Source organism: Colossoma macropomum, unplaced genomic scaffold (genome assembly GCF_904425465.1).
Source record: "Colossoma macropomum unplaced genomic scaffold, Colossoma_macropomum, whole genome shotgun sequence".
NCBI lineage: Eukaryota > Metazoa > Chordata > Actinopteri > Characiformes > Serrasalmidae > Colossoma > Colossoma macropomum.
The window spans coordinates 13,289,753-13,300,786 of record NW_023494792.1 but is presented as its reverse complement, the minus strand read 5'-3'; positions in this window follow the sequence as shown (position 1 = coordinate 13,300,786).

The following is an 11,034-nucleotide window of genomic DNA, read 5'->3' as shown; positions in this document are numbered from 1 at the left end:
CTGCTGACAACACGTTCCCCATGTGACACTTAACCTGTGGAGATTTCCTATTCTCTCTGATCACTCCCTGTTTGGTTCATGTTAATTAACCCTAGGGCACAGTAGAGAGTTCTGCGCTTTGAAGAAGGAAATATCAGAGACAGAAAGAGGTAAGAAGAAAGGGAAAGAGAAAAATTGCAGTTGTTTTTTTAACACTGTTTCTTACTCTTATCTGACACACAGCATCTAGTGGATCTGATTTTTTAGGGGAATATTTTGTCATTATGTAGTGTAGTGAGGTATCGAGGTGTATAGAAGGGGTCTTTTCTAGTATCCACCCACCTCGGGGTCACTCTGCCCTGGGGTAAATGTGGCCGAAACAAGCTGAACTTGCTCTGTTGCTTTTGGCTATGGAAATGAGTGCAGAAATAGCAGAAGATTCACCGCCTAGCCTACAGCTCTCATGGAAAAAAGGGGCAGAGATTTGCCTATTCCTTCTTATTTCTCCACCGCCAGCAGACACAGTCCTTTTTTTTCTTTCTTTTTTTTTTTTGCCTGCCCGACAAACGCAAAGTAAATTTCTTTTGTACAAAATTGCCACCGGTGGCAAGCCGAGCTACGCTGCCTGGTTGTGTAGAGTGAACAGTACCAGTGCAATTATTTTATTAACCAGTTCACTGCTTCTTCTGCCTGCTGCTGTACTAGTGGCTGAATCACAAAGCCCATTAGAAATTTCCTCTCATTAGCCAGAGCGGCATCTGTGCCCACACTGTGTCCGTCTGCGAGAAAACCCACCTGATTTTTACTTACAGACACATACTTTATGACTGTATTTATTTTAGTACCAACAACCATCCACTATCAGCAGCAACTCATGCAGTCACACATAATGACGTTTTCCCATTTCTGAATTACATATCTGAGAGCATCACCGCAATATCCATAGGTTTAGTGTAGCATTTAGAAGCAGAAAGTGCTCCCTGGCTGCCTGGGATGGGCCTGTAACTCATAATGAGGGAGAAGCCGAGGCTAATGGGCCATTGAGCGGGCGAGAAGAGCTTCACCTCTAGGTAAAGTCTGGAGGTAGAACTGATCAAAGCAGCACCCTGGGACACATCCACACATCCTGATCCAGCACTTTCTCCAAATGGCTACTGGCTACGCATTCTGGGGTACCCAGAGAGGACGGATTAAACACATGTTTTCCTTCAGCACTCCTCAACTGGAAGCTGTCAGAGGCTGAATGTACAAAGCACCCGCTGGTTAGGTTTGAAGAGTCTAGAGCGAGGTCAAACTGCGCAGGATCCTTATCATCACTGCTGGAACAAAACCTCATCTCTCCAAAATGATAGAGAAGGAAAAAAAGTTCTGATCTTTAAAATATGTTACTGTAATGAGGTTTTATTCCAAGTAATCTTGGATCATTACTATTAATCCATTCATCATGAAATGTTCACACAACGTAAGTGTCTGGTATTTTAAAATGGAGTAAAAAAAGAATAAGTAAATAAATAAATAAGGAAAAAATGTTTTGAGTTATGAGGCTTTGATATACAGTGACAATATGTTCAACATTAAAAAATTGCAATTCCTGCGAAACAGAACAGACAAAATACAGTACTGAGCAAAATTCAGAGACCGCCCTTTTTTATTCATTTTCCAGTCAAATTGGCTGTTAATTGTCAGAAAAAAAGCAGGAAAAATACAACTGAAGTCAAAAATTTACTTACACCCAGTCTAAAGACATTCGAACTCCACATATTTCACCATACATTTCTTTTGATATGTCAATTAAGGCATCTACTTAAGATCTAAATAATCTGTGCAAACAACTTAAATAAGTCTAAGCAAGTGAAAAAACAGATTACTTGATAACTAGTGAAAATAACAGTTGAATTACTCAATAATGTAATTTTTAGTGACAGCCCTACTTCCCATTAGCTCACACTAACCCCTTAAATAGTCAGCGTCTACCGGTTGGACTAAAGTTTTATTATACACTTCTATAACCTCAGAATAGCTCAACCAGGTTGGACTGAAGTCCTTGTAGCTGCTGAATAATAAGCCGTAGCATGTAATAAGCCTGGGTTTTTAAAGGGTTAACTCACAGACAGTAAAGACTCAAAATGTATAAATTCACTGATACACTGATATAATTTTTAGCAACAACAGCAGTTTATCCAGTGTGGATTCTATTTACTGTGATTTATTCATTTGGTAACTATACTGGTTACTTCAAAAATTAATTTTACTGCATTTGTTAAACAACTGAACAGCCTCTCACACAGTTAAAGACACATACAAACAGAGAGAGAGAGAGAGAGAGAGAGAGAGAGAGAGAGAGAGAGAGAGAGATCGGGACAGAGAGAGGGACAGAGAGAGCATATATCCTGGCTGTTTTCTAGTTTTGATGAGTAAGTCTTAAAAAATGGAGGATGAAAAACAAATCTGAGAGTGAGAAAGAATTATTGTGCAGAGTTTACAGGGAAACTGTATTAGACAAAATTGTCCATACTGCAGCCTTAGTTAGCCGTTTACCTCCAAAACTGTGCAAAAAACATATTTTACACAGATAAACCGTATGGACTGACACCTGTGTTCACTAAAGTAGCTAACAGACACCTGCAATAGAACACGTGCAACAGATTTTAAGTTTAATAAATATTTTACTCTAAAACAACAAAGAAGAAAATAGTACACAGTAAGCTACCTGTTTATCCAAGTTAGATTAGCTGTCAACAAATGGCTGCTCCCTCAGGCTGAAGTTGAGTTGAGGAAAGCAGAGATCTGGGAACGCTATGAACTCAATGGGTCTGAAAGGATGTGTAGCTGTTAAGAAGCTGTTACTGAGAAAAGAAAATAGACAAAAAGTCAGATTTGTACTACAACACTGAGACAAGATGTGGAGTGAGGTTTTATGGACCAAATAGTCTAAATTTGTCAATCGAAATTTTTAATTGGGATTACTTGGATCTTCAGTAGCAGACATCGCAACCAACTTCTCAGACTGAACTTTAGAAGTGTGGAAAAATATCCCTGCAGATTCCTTTAGAAAAACTGAAAAAGTTTGGGACTAAATTTTGATATTACATTTTGTTGTTGAGATTCTGTGTCATTTTCTAATATATGTTTTCTGCTTTTTTTCTGATGCTGAAAAACTATAAATATGTACATAATGGCCACTTTTTACTGGAAATAAAATAAATGAAGGGTGGCCTCTGACTTTTGCACAGTAATGTGAAAGACACACAAAAGCTCTTCTAAAATATCAGCCCAGTGATTACTTACAAACATAAAAACTGCAAAAAAGGACTTATATTTTATAATCAAAAAAGCATTTAGGCATTTCCTTCCACTGCTGTTCTTTGTTATCTATATTCCTTTATAATTAATCAACAAAATCAGCACAAAGGATAAAATCCACTTTGGAAGAGAGCCGGGGCGAAAGGGAAAAAAAAACAGGAGCGTCACCAGTTTGGCTTCCTTTTCCTGAAGCAGTATACACAGCTAAACTACTTTATCTGTCAGCACTGCAAATAAAAAACTACAACAGGGATTTAAAACATGTTAATTAATACTCTTTGTAAATAATAACATGCACTGTAAGACACCCTCAACTCCCCTTCTCCTCACAATCAAGATTCTTATCTTTAATAAAAAAAACGATGTACTCATTCCTCTCTTTCGTCTCTGTGATTTACATCTCTTGTTGATTCTGTTGGTGTTTACCGGAAGGCTTTTTTAACAGAAGTAAGTACAAGTTAAGTCATTGCTGTGTACCCAAGGCCCTGTCTCTGCACTGTTATGTCTCTCGTCACTCACATTTACTGCAGCTTGACATTATGCATGACATTATTCCTCCAAACAGTGGTGATGGTGTTCTTCCATCATTGCTGTCATTGTGGATATTTGCTCAGCTCCCCAGTTTTATCAGAAAGGTAGCTTTTGACCTTCTGTATTTAAAGTGATCTGAGGTTTTTTACAACTGCTAACAAGCCTTTTTAAGACTGAATTCTCATTTTCAAAATCCTCCGTTAGCACAACAATGCCCTGTTTAGACCAAACCACAGATACAGATGACAGTTTCTAAAATGATTTCATTCACTACTCACTTAGTCTCAGCCTTACACAAAACTGTATTTCTGTAGCTCAAATTGCAAATGCTTGCAAACACTGTTACAGTCTGTTACACTTAACTCCAGAACCTGAAAAAAGAAAATAAACCACATATCCATTTGCTAAATCACAAATACTATATTGGGCAACAATTAAATCTCATGAAATAATATTGGTAAAAGAGACAAAGTGCTGATTGTATGTGTGTAAACAAGTCAATCACAACTGACTCTCATTTCAGCTGAAGTACTACCCAGGCGTTGATCCTCTAAAAGATGGGGGTCAGCTCTGGAGTTATTTTGTTCACAACTGGGTATAAGCAGGAGAGGACATGAGGCATAATGTGGGTGAGAGGAAACAGGAATTAGGTGCGATGTGGATGAGAATATGTGGCCAAACGATGCAGATCAGGTAGACCCAGCACCTGTTAGATTTCATTCCTTGGCTAGATTGTGTAAAGTATTACATTGTTCCCACACAGTAAACTATTCTGATTGTTTACATGATCAATCAAAGAATAATAAACAAATTACAATATAAAACAAACTACAGAACAAATAACTATTTACTGCTTCATAGATGTTATAAAATAGTGTATTGACCTTAATGCCCACAGTTATTAGGGTTTCTTAGATGACTGGACAATGGACAATTATTAGCATTATAAGACCACTAGTGGTGATGTTTTGATGGCATTCATTTTGAGATGTTTGCAATATTCTGGTAGCTGCAGAGCAAATTGGCCATAAAATGACCGGTTATGCTAAACTGTGAAGTTATATGACTTTAAGTTCTTCTTTTTTAGCTTAATAATTAAATAATTAATAATAAATAATTATTATTCAATAATGTATGTAATACTATAAATGATTATGAATCATAGATCTTGATTGTTTATGCTTCTCTTTCTTGTGTCATCCTGATATATGAATCACAGACTATGTTCATGTTTTTCTATTTAGGAGCAATGAACAATATTTGACATCCACATACATGCCATGCACTCTGAAGCATCAGTGAAGAGAAAGAAAGACAGTAAAAGTGTACATGAGAGAGAGAGCGAGAGAGAGAGAGAGAGAGAGAGAGAGAGAGAGAGAATATCAGGTGTTTCTGGATGGAGCCTGAGGGAACAGGTCAGTGAGAGAGGGGCGAGTGACTGATGCGGAGAGACAGTCTCCTGATGATGGCCCTTCATTATAAACATGTTTTAAGGGGTGCACAGCTCAGTGGGTCTGCACTGGGGCACAGGCATATCAAAAAGAATGCTTTGATATCTCAGCTTCAACAGTTAGGCCTCTAATGACAGCTAGCATGACAGGTCCCTTTCATTCGATCGTCTGCCCTTTTATTCTGAGCTTTCTCGACAATTAGCATGAATATTTCATCCCTGTGCCAAAACAGAGGAGGCGCTGCGCAGGGAGAGAAAGGTGCTAAGCTTTGCTAAACAGAGGCGGTGTCCCACGTGTGCTCCTGTAGATCGAAGTGGGGAAAACATGTCTTTGCACATAAATGTTTGGCAAATGTTTGAATCTGCTCCACTGCTGGAGCCTAATGAAGTCACGAAGATGCTGATGTAGAACTGCAAATGTTAGGAAATCAACTAAATCTCCTTACTGTGACACAAAGGTAAAGAGTCAGTATTCAAGCTACACACAAATGAAACACAAAAGGCAGATGGAAAAGAAAAGAGGGGCTAGTGGAAATAACAGTGTGCACTGAAATTATATTAAAACCATATACTGCACAGTGCACCTATCTGATATACTGGATTGGTTGCAGCACCAATACTGTCCTTATTGTATGCATTGGATATTGAATAGTTGTCATAAAATAGTAACACCGCAATTGCAAAAGCCATCTAGACAAATATAATTTAAAAAATCCTAAAAAATAAAAACTGGTGTATTTTGCAGTGTGGTACATTAGACTCTACTGTACTGTTACCACAAAACAGTGCTTTGACAGATCACTGTTATTGGAATAGAATTCAGTATTGGCTGATACCCCGAGATCAGATATCAGAAGAGAGAGTTAGATTGATGCATCTCAATTCAAATGTGTTTTTGTATCCTTGAGAGTCTTTTCCACTTTAAATTAATAAATGACAAAGATAAATGACAAAGGTTTTCTTAGGTCTCCTTATGTCAGTTTTAGCGGCTGCTGTCACTATGGTAATGTTTACATGGCTGCATGCTGTTATTTGTCGTGTACCATTGCTGGTTTACCCCAATTCTGCAATAAGACAAGGAACAATGTCTTTTTCAACGCTTTTAATACCACTTGACTAGTTAGCAAGCCACGTAGGCAGTAAATTTGACTGTAGTAAAAAAAAAAACAAAGTACTGTGAAAAAACAACGAGATCTGGTCTTCAACCAGTTTGCCCCAGACATCTACGTCCAGTGCTGTAAAGGATAGGCCTATGGTTTTGCTGTCAGTCAGGCGTTTATATGCAAGATCAGCAATTGTATATTGTCTGTAAAATTCAAATTCATATCATTCTGGTTAAGGCGGCACGGTGGTGCAGTGGGTGGCGCTGTTGCCTCACAACAAGAAGGGCCTGGGTTCGATTCGCGCCCGGGTGACCGGGTCGTTTCTGTGTGGAATTTGCATGTTCTCCCCGTGTCTGCGTGGGTTTCCTCCCACAGTCCAAAAACATGCAGTCAGGCCAATTGGACATGCTAAATTGCCCCTAGGTGTGAGTGTGTGAATGTGTATGTCTGTCTGTCTGCCCTGTGATGGACTGGCAACCTGTCCAGGGTCTAGCCTGCCTTCCGCCCAATGACAGCTGGGATAGGCTCCAGCACCCCACCGCGACCCAGAACGATAAGCGGTTTAGATGATGGATGGATGGATCTTTCTGGTTATGGTAGTTACGATAATGTAGGCTATCTGGCTATCCTCACTACAGCAATTAGTTTGGTATATAATGCTTCCCAGCTGGTCCCCCTAAAACTGTCTTGACTCCTTTTCTATGCATATGTGTATGAGTGAATCAAACTAAGAAAATATGTGAATTTTGCAGTTTCATCAGCTGGAGTTGTTAAAACTTCAGGCATCTGACTTGGCCCAAACAGAGCTACTGTAATGAACCTCTACAGCTCTAACCTTCACACCAGCTTATTAATTCCAGAGACAGAAATTGAGCTTCTGCCAAGGCCTTCAGTCCTTTTAAACTATAAAAATAAATATATGCTTACATTTTATTTCAAAGTACTTTGCACAGCCCTTTTTTCTGGTTGGAACAGGGCTTACGGAGATTTTCACTCTGGGATAGGCTGGATAAGGAAGCACGCCATTAAGCGCAGGGAGAAAGATTAAAACAGGATCAGAAAGCAGGCGGATGTGCTCCTAGCCTTTGGCTACTCTGCAGCTCTTCAAAAAACCCCTCTGTGTGTACGCTTGCCTCACTTCTGCTCTCCCTTGCTATTTGATTTCTGCACACTGGCTCAACACTGGGCCTGGCTGTAGAATTTTCGGGTTTAAATAATCAATCAAACGGAACGGTGCAAAGCCGGCTCTTCCCGGCTTTCGTGGGGGAAAAAGGGACGAAGCAGGAGAAGATGAAGGCGTGAGGCTTCGGCGTGACGTTTCCATGCGCCATCTGCATGTTTCCCTCGTGTCAACTGTCTTCCTGTCTGTCTGACACCAGTCCTCTCATCCTCTCCAGCCCTGGTGCCATCAAAACACGCTGCCTGCCATGTTTGAGCTAATTATACATAAAAATGAGACCACTTCAGGGAGCGTGCTCGAGCGGCCGCACAGCATGTTGTGGTAATTACCTGGTCTTGAAGGTCTTGAAGGCCTTTGTGGTGTTAGAAGCACATCATCAACCTTTTGGGCGGTTTCTGTCAGATTTGACCAAAGGAAGGCTACAGTGAAGGGCTTCCATTATCACATTACTGATGGTCCCTCATGGATAATGGAACAAGGTGTTCATTTTAATGCTGAACAAAATGACTGGCAGACACTGGCATGATCACTAGCCAGTCTACGTCTCCCATGCTGTAGGACGGTGCATATGCAAAACACGCTGGCGCCTTTTGGACATCAAACCTCTTTTTTGTATATCTTGGAGGCATATAGGACAATTACGTGTCTACACAACTAAGGCCACCACAAAAGAGCAGATCACTAATGCGATGCACTCACTTGCTTGGTCACTTGGTTACATACCTCACTTTCATCTTAGTTTTCTTCAGAAGCCATATTCTAATATTAAAATGCAGACTTTGTAGTCCTGCCCTGGCCTCTAATCACTGTCACACGTCAGCGCATCAGAATGCATGACAAGGGGAATATATGAAATTATTATGAATAATTCTGATACATAAGCTTTGGTAAGCAAAAAAAACTACACCAGGCTGCTCATGTGAATAAATTCCACCTCCTGCCGTTAACACTGTTTACTTCCTTTGTTTATTTTTATTTATAGGGACTTTTAATTCAAAACAAACTGCATATATTTTAGTATGTTTGTTGAAAAAGAAACAAAAAAACAAAAACACCTTGAGGGAGGCAGTTCAACTGAGTGCGACTTGCACGAAAAATGCTATTTCAAGTCACCTCAGATGCGATCCTGCCTTACTTACCGAGCATCACAGCTACTTTTGAAGAACGAATGTTTTTCAGAAGTAAATCTAAACACAACGACGCTGAATATATATTGGTTAATGCACTTTAATGACAGGCATGATTATTATCGAAGTTTGCAGTTAGAAAACAGCAGTAATTACCAAGACATGCCAATCATATCCTCTGTATCAGATCAGCTTGTTGTTGATCCTTCATCTCTCGGTGAGTAAATGTAGGGTTTACTTCAAATGAAGTCTCAAGGTTTCTTTTTTCTCCTGTGTTTTTGAAGGCACTGTATTCACCGCCTTTTTGAAGATTGCTGAGGTACAGCAAAAGAAAAGCTACTGCCTTTCAATCAGGGCTGTTTTCGCATTCTCCACAGACGTTCTCAATGAATGTAACCATACACCCTCGGACTCAAAATTCCTGATAAGGAAGTCTCACTTTTAAATGTTATAAAAAAGCCTCTTGCTATACGCCAGCTGGGAGAACCTGCTCGCTGCTCACTCTCTCCTTTAATCGAACGTCTCTGGATCTCTCTCTTGGCCTAAGATGCCTTTGGTGAAGATCCATCGGGATATAATATAGGGAAACGAACACTCATCTCATGTGGAACATACTACAATCAAGCTGCACACCCTTTCACAGATGTAGGAAGAAGCAGCACAGGAAGGCCCTGCAGTCACAAGTCCCTTGTCAAATTGACGGGCTGATGGCTTTTATCAATGTTGACCACCCTGTCTTGTTCTCACCGTCACCACAGTCACTTATGGGAGCGAGTCTACTCCCACTTCTTTGTTGACTCGGGTCATGGAATGTGCCACCGTTGCATCCTGAGAGTACAGGAAAAGTAAAATACTCTGAAGGTGTGTATTTTTTCAAAGCAGGAGTGGAAATCCTGAACTCGGGGGGTTGCTAACGAACACACTGCTCCCAGAACATGGAGGCTCCCTCACTATCAAGGCTGGAGAAAACCCAAGGTGCTTATGTAGGCCATGTGAAATGGGTTCACCTTACAATACCACAATTTCAAATGTCTTCAAATCTGTCCATCAGGAATCTACTGTACGTTACAGTAGTAGGTACTATCTTAGTATTTTACGCTCAACACATGTGCTTTAACAGTGCATGAGCTTGATAAAAGAAGACTTCACTTCTTTTCCCAGCTCATGCCCTTAGTGCATCACCCTGGTCCGTTCTCTAATCTTCACATTCATCTCTGATCCTTCTAGTAGCAGCCTGCATCCAACGGCAGCACGATAAAGAGCACAACTACTCCTGTAAAAGGGGGTTTCTCAGGGGAAATGTAGAGTGCAGTGTGAATGACTCCAGGGAGTGTAACCCTGACTGAAAGTACAGCAAAGAACACCCTCTTACTGTCTCCAATTAGCATTTTTAATTGAAAGCCAGTTAGGCGAGCTTCTCAGAGATAAAACATTCTTTCGTAAGAGCCACGCATATTCTTAATTAGTGGATTAAAGAGATGCATTGAGTGGGGTGGTCATTTTTGAGTGAGCTGTAGATAAGGGGAAAAAATTAATGATAGTATTCCCCGAGGGGCGGCTGCTAATTTGCCATCATTAAAGTACAGCTATCTATGCCGGCTCTCACATAACAGTCTCAGTATTCTCGCCTTCTTTTTTAGCCTACTTTCCTCTCCATTACTCCTTATGTAGAGAAACATTGCTACTGTATTGTAGGCTGAGGAGGCCTCCTGGTAGCTCGCTAATGGATAGCCATTCATAATTCATAGAGCGGCTAGTCCCCAAGTTAATTTCGCCCCAGGCTCTGTTTATTTCTGCTTTGTACTTTTGTTTAAAAGTCAGTTGTTGACAACTCTTGAGCATGTCAAACTATCACCGCTAATAATTGCTTAAGGAGATGGAACTTTTGCAAATGTTGGTTCCAGCACGACAACCCATTCTCCTCACCCTATCTAGAACTGTTTCTGATGAATTTTTGATTCCTCCCCCTCTCGCTCTTAACAGAGATCCGTCTGTAATTCAAAGCAATAGCTGAGAGTGGAATAATAAAAAAGAATAATGTAGCACGCTGCTCAGAACACGGCTCCTTTGAATGTTGCGGTGGGAAATTTTGTCAAGCGCGGCTCTTTTCAGCACCTCTCCTCCTCCTCCTCCTTCTCCTTTCTCTCTCTCTCTCTCTCTCTCTCTCTCTCTCTCTCTCTCTCTCCGTTATTGACCAAAGAGATGCAGCAGTAGCGGTTGGAGCTCCTGTGTAAGATAGGCCTACGGCGCTGTACCTATTTCTGGAGGTCACCGCCGCCTCTTGTGTGAAGGCGACAGGCGCTTGATTAGTCCCAATTAGGCAGCCTGTCACTTTCCCCCGGTGAGCCTGGGACTGCTGCA